Source organism: Mus caroli, unplaced genomic scaffold (assembly GCF_978045245.1).
Source record: "Mus caroli unplaced genomic scaffold, Mus_caroli_1 scaffold_12, whole genome shotgun sequence".
NCBI classification, from domain to species: Eukaryota; Metazoa; Chordata; class Mammalia; order Rodentia; family Muridae; genus Mus; species Mus caroli.
Window position 1 is genome coordinate 117838741 of NW_028227267.1, and position 6814 is coordinate 117845554.

At 42.6% G+C, this 6814-nt stretch overlaps 1 pseudogene; it reads left to right on the top strand.

The window, feature by feature from the left end:
• Positions 1 to 2175: 2175 nt before the first annotated feature.
• LOC110309757 (large ribosomal subunit protein eL19 pseudogene) lies at positions 2176 to 2771 on the top strand (annotated as a pseudogene).
• Positions 2772 to 6814: the final 4043 nt, after the last annotated feature.

The window sequence follows — 6814 nt, forward strand, 5'->3', positions numbered from 1 at the left end:
CTGTTTCACACCCCAACCCTCCCACAGTGTCCTGGAAGTGACCACACATCCCACACAGAAGCAGAGCCAGAGCTCAGTGAAGAGCCGTGCTCCATCTCATCAATGCCCCACTTGGGTGCCCTGAAGCCACCTGCTTTCCATCTCCTGATAAATGGTTTTTATAAGCACAGTTTGCAAAACACATCTTTGCAAAGTTTGGAGAGACTATAAACTTGGCTTCCTCTCTATCGATCTGTCTTGCCATAATGTCCCTGAGAAATTAAATTGTTCTGCCAAGACATACACTTTATGAGGTTTCATATGATTGCCCTGGACTCTGTTATTCTCAGGAGGCCTCAGAAGCATAAAGATTTGCTCAGCATTTCTCCAGACAGAGAAGAGCACCCTCCAGGATCTCATCCCTGCTAAAAATCAACTAAAAACAACAAAAACAATCCTCCTTCAATTTTATGGAACATGATCATGCTTGGACTCCCTGTACTACACAGGAAGATGGTCAAGCAGGGAAGGGATGTGACAAATTGTGTGACAGGAAGCAATAAACCCTGTGGTCTGGGGAGTCCTGGAGCCAATTCAGACACATATAATATAACTCCATCACTATTCTCTCTTAGATCTTCCAAGTTCAGACATCTTCTTGAAAGTACTTGGGGCAGAAGCTAACCACTTTTTGAGTAGCTCAGTTTTGAAATTGGTATTAAACACAAATTCCCGTTTGATGATACAAGAGCTTTGTTTTCTGTCTCATTTCTAGACTCATGCACTCAAAAGGTAAATTAAAACTCCTAGCTAAGTTCAAATGATTTGGCAATCTTGATGGATTACAGTTTTTTAAACAATTCTAGTGTTTTCCTGATTATGGCTTTCCTCTTTCTTACCCTTGAGTTTTTCCCACATTAAAATGTGTTAATCTGAGCAGCAAAACAGTCTTGCTTCGAACAAGTATTTTCTGAGAACTTAACATAAACTGGCAGTGTGGGACTAATTGATTTAGGAGGAATACAAATATGTTGATATGGTGTGATGCAGTGTGGTACGAAAGAAATAAGGTGAGAAGGAAATGATCTTTATCCTTAGTAATATTACTGTTTACTTGTGAAATAATACCTACCGGTGAATGAACTTAAGGACATTTAAACTGTTCAGCCCTGACATAGACAGAGCAAAAGATCAAATGAACAGTACTGAATGTCAGATGAGACTTGCATAGACCATGAAGTGTTCTTCCTTTCAAATCTTCGCTTTACAGTTCTTCAAAGAGAGAAACCACCTCTGGTCCAATCTCAAAATCAAGTCCAAATGTGCTTTGTCGGTGACATCTTAGTCCAATGCCTTGTTTGGTTTCAGTCATTCTTTTTGGTGAGTTTGCATTCCTTTTCTTGATGCTCCGTTAATATTGTTTGTTAATTTCGCTTTGATTGTAACTAACTAGTAAACACCATCACCCATAATGTGTCTTGAAGGCCTGCACCAAGGGCTCCTCAGGATCCCTGAAACAATTGATTTCATCATCAACTTGTCACACTTATCATCGCCTAGGCAGACAGTCTGAGGAAGGGACTATCTTGATCAGGCTGGTCTACGGGCACATCTGTGATGTCTTGATTCCATTAATTGATATGGGAAGCTTCAGCCTAAATGTGGGTGGTGCTGGTCCCTGGGTTTGGGTCCTGGGATATGAAAGGAAAAGAGAGAGCTGACCTGGCAAGAATGAATGCAAAGCATGCTCTTTAATGTGGGCATGACTTGCTGAATCAAGATCCTGAAGCCTTGACCTCCATCCAATGATGGACCAACAGCCAATATCAAATTAAATGGAGACATACTTGAAGCGATCCCACTGAAATCAGGGACAAGACAAGGATATCCACTCTCCCCATATCTATTCAATATAGTACTCCAAGTGCTAGCTAGAAGAGAAAGACAACAAAAAGAGATCAAGGGGATACAAAATGGCAAAGAAGAATTAAAGGTATCACAATTTGCAGATGATATGAGAGTATACATAAGAGACCCCAATAATTCTACCAGAGAACTTCTCCAGCTGATAAACAACTTCAGCAAAGTGGCTGGATATAAAATTAGTTCAAGTAAATCCGTAGCCTTCCTTTTTGCAAATGATAAACAGGCTGAGAAAGAAATTAGGGAAACGCCTTCGCTGCTGTGTCCGCAGCCATGAGTAGGCTCGGGCTACAGAAGAGGCTTGCCTCTAGTGTTCTCCACTGTGGGAAAAAGAAGGTCTGGTTGGATCCCAATGAGACCAACAAAATCGCCAATGCCAACTCCTGTCAGCAGATCAGGAAGCTGATCAAAGATGGGCTGATCATCCGCAAGCCTGTGACTGTCCATTCCCGGGCTCGTTGCTGGAAAAACACCCTGGCCCGACAGAAGGGCAGGCATATGGGCATAGGGAAGAGGAAGGGTACTGCCAATGCTCGGATGCCTGAGAAGGTGACCTGAATGAGAAGGATGAAGATCCTGCGCCGACTTCTCAGGAGATACCGGGAATCCAAGAAGATTGACCGCCATATGTATCACAGCTTGTACCTGAAGGTCAAAGGGAATGTGTTCAAAAACAAGCGGATTCTTATGGAGCGCATCCACAAACTGAAGGCAGACAAGGCCCGCAAGAAGCTACTGGCTGACCAGGCTGAGGCTCGCAGGTCTAAGGCCAAGGAAGCACAAAAGCAAAGCGCCGGGAGGAGCGCCTCCAAGCCAAGTAGGAAGAGATCATCAACACTCTGTCCAAGGAGGAGGAGACCAAGAAATAATGCTTCCCTCATCTCTGTACATAGCGGCCTGGCTGTGGCCTCATGTGGATCAGTCATTAAAATAAAGCAAGCCTTTCAAAAAAAAAAAAAGAAAGAAAGAAAAGAAATTAGGGAAACAACTCCCTTCACAATAGCCACAAATAATATAAAATATCTCAGGGTAACTCTAACCAAACAAGTGAAAGACCTGTATAACAATAACTTCAAGTCTCTCAAGAAAGAAATTAAAGAAGATCTCAGAAAATGGAGAGATCTCCCATGCTCATGGCTTGACAGAATGAACATAGTAAAAATGGCCATCCTGCCAAAGAAAAATCTATAGATTCAATGCAATCCCCATCAAAATCCCAACACAATTCTTCAAAGACATGGAAAGAGCAATTCTCAAATTCATCTGGAAAGGCAAAAAACCCAGAACACCGAAAACAATTTTTAACAATAAAAGAACTGCTGGGGGAATCACCATCCCTGACCTCAAGCTTTACTACAGAGCAATAGTGAAAACAAAAAACAAAACAAAACAAAACAACAAAAACAAAACTGCATGGTATTGGTACAGAGACAGACAGGTTGATCAGTGGAATAGAATTGGAGACCCAGAAATAAAACCACATACTTATGGATACTTGATCATTGGTACAAGGTGGAATCTCAGGGTAGTTTTGATTTGCATTTCTCTGATCACTAAGGATATTGAACACTTCCTTAGGTGCTTCTCGGCCATTCGAAATTCCTCAGTTGTGAAAGCTTGGTTTAGTTCTATACCCCATTTTTTGATTGGGTTGTCTGGGGTTTTGGTGATTAGCTTCTTGAGTTCTTTGTTGAAGTTTTTGAGTTCTGTGGACTGTATTTCTATTTTGGGTATTAGGTCCCTATTGTATGTGGGGTTAGTGAAGATTTTTTCCCAATCTGTAGGTTGCCGATTTGTCTTATTGACTATGTCCTTTGCCTTACAGAAGCTTCCCAGTTTCATGAGGACCCATTTATCAATTTTTGATCTTAGAGCATGAGCCATTGGAGTTCTGTTTAGAAAATTTCCTCCTGTGCCAATAAGTTCAAGGATCTTTCCTACTTTCTCTTCTATTAGATTCAGTGTATCTGGTTTTATGTTGAGGCTCTTGATCCACTTGAACCCCTGAGCTTTGTGCAAGGTGACAAATATGGGTCTATTTTCATTTTTCTACATTCAGACAGCCAGTTAGACCAGCACCAATGGAGACTCCTCAGAAAATTGGAAATAGATCTACCTGAAGACTCAGAAATACCTCTCTTGAGAATATACCCAAAAGATGCCCCACCATGTTATAGGGGCATGTGTTCCACTATGTTCATAGCAGCCCTATTTGTGATAGCCAGGGGCTCAAACAACCCAGATGTCTCTTGACAGAAGAATGGATGCAGAAAATGTGGTTCATTTACACAATGGAATACTACTCCACTATTAAGAACGAGGACATCCTGAGTTTTGCAGGCAAATGGTTGGAACTAGAAAATATCATCCTCAGTGAAGTAACCCAGACCCAAAAGGACATGCATGGTATGTACTCACTAATAAGTAGATATTACACCATTCCCCCCCCCCCCGCAAAAAAAAAAAAGTACAGATTACCCAAGATACAGTCCACAGAACTCAAAAACTTCAACAAGCTGAAGTGACCAAGAGAGGACGCCTCAGTCCCACTTGGAAGGGAGAAGAAAGCAATCAAAGTGGGGAGGAATGGAGGGACCTAGGAGAGAAAATGAACAGTGGCGGGGGGCGGGGGTCAATTGGGGGAAGAGGGGAACCTGATCTGGTATTGAGTGAGGGAAAAGGACTAAAACCCTGAAGGCCAGCAGAAAGAATGGATACAGGCAATCTTGGGAGATAGCCGGGGGCAGGGGAACCTTCAGAATGCACCAGAGACCCAGGAGGTGAGAGACTCTCAGGACTCACAAGGAGGGACCTTAGATGAAATGCCAGACAGCAGGGAGAAGGAACTTATAGAGCCCACCTCCAGCAGGAAGACGGGATAGCAAATGAGGGAGGGGGCATCTCACAGTCACAACTCTGACCCACAATTATTCCTGTCTGAAAGAATGACAGAGATGAAAATGGAGAGGAGCCTAAGGAAAAGAATGTCCAGCGACAGTCCCAAAGTAGGATCCAGCTCAAGGGGAAGTCCCAAGGCCTGACACTATTACTGAGGCTATGGAGAGCTCACAAAAAGGGACCTAGCATGACTGCACCCCAGAAGACCCAACAAGCAGCTGAAAGAGTCAGATGCATATATTTGCACCCAACCAATGGACAGAAGCAGCTGACCCCTGTTGTTGAATTAGGGAAAGGCTGAAAGAATGTGAGGAGAAGGGCGACCCTGTAGGAGGACCAGCAGTCTCAATTAATCTGGACCCCTGAGATCTCTCAAACACTGGACCACCAAACAGACAGCATACACCAGCTGATATGAGGCCCCCAACACACATACAACAGAGGACTCCTGGGTCTATGTTCATTCAGAGATGATGCACCTAACCCTCAAGAGACTGGAGGCCCCAGGGAGTTTAGAGGTCAGGTGGGGTGGAGGTGGGAACATCCACGTGGAGACAGGGGCATGGGGAGGAGATATGGGATGTGGAACAGTCAGAGGGTGTGGGGGAGGGGAATAAAATATGGAGAAGAAAGAAAGAAAGAAAGAAAGAAAGAAAGAAAGAAAGAAAGAAAGAAAGAAAGAAAGAAAGAAAGAAAGAAGGCAGGGAGGGAGGGAGGGAGGGAGGGAGGGAGGGAGGGAGGGAGGGAGGGAGGGAGGGAGGGAGGGAGAGAGGATCTACCTCCAGGTCCAGCTATACCACTCACGGACATATAGCCAAAGCATGCTTCATCCTACCACAGAGATATTTGTTCAGCCATGTTCATTGCTGCTTTGTTCATCATAGCGAGAAAATGGAAACACCCTAAATGTCCCTCAACAGAAGAATGAAGAAAATATAGAGTATTACTCAGTTGTTAAAAAATAAAATAAAATCATGAAATTTTCAGGTAAATGGAGCTAGGGAAAAAAAAATCATCCTCTGTAAGGTAACCCAGAAAGGAAAAGCTGGAATGTATTTGCTTATGTGTAGATATTAGCTGTTAAATCAGTGATAACCAATCAAGAACCACAGAGGTTATGTACAAAATAAGGGACTAGGGAGGACAGACAGATCTCATTAGGAAGGGAATAGAATAGATAAATATAGACAAAAGGGGGATTGGACTTGGAGGAACAGGTGGGAAAGGGGAAGAGAGAATGGATTGAGGGAGGGATTATGGGTTGGGACTGCTATAATTCAAGGTCATTTGGGGTATAGTATGGAAACCTATTATAGTAGAAGCTTCCTAAAAATATATTTTAATGTATATGTATGTATATGTACATACAAGTATACATTCATACATACATATACATACATACATACATACATACATACATACATACATACATGAAGACTACCTAAATAAAATCGCCAAATAGTGGGTGAGATGGAGCCCTGTGGTGGTTTGAATAGGAATGGCCCCATAGACTCATGTGTTTGAAAACTTGGTCCTTAGGGAGTGGCATTATTAAGAAGTGTGGCCTTTCTTGGAGGAGATGTGACTTTGATGGAGGAGATGTGTCACATCCTCCTGCCTGTCAGTTTAGATGTAGAACTCTCAGCTCCTTCTCCAGCTGCCTACACACTGCCATGATTTCCACCATGATGAAAATGAACTAAATCCTTGAATAGTAAGCCAGCCCCAATTAAATGTTTTCCTCTATAAGAGCTGCTGTGGTCATGGTGTCTCTTCACAACAATAGAAACAATAACTAAGATAAGCCCTTACTACACAGTTTTTGTCACCAAATAAAGCTCCCCATCAGATAGGGGACAATATCCAATATATATAAAGAACTCAAGAAGATGGACTCCAGAAAATCAAATAACCCTATTAAAAATGGGGTACAAAGCTAAACAAAGAATTCTCACCTAAGGAATACCAAATGGCTGAGAAGCACCTGAAAAAAATGTTCAACATCCTTAATCAT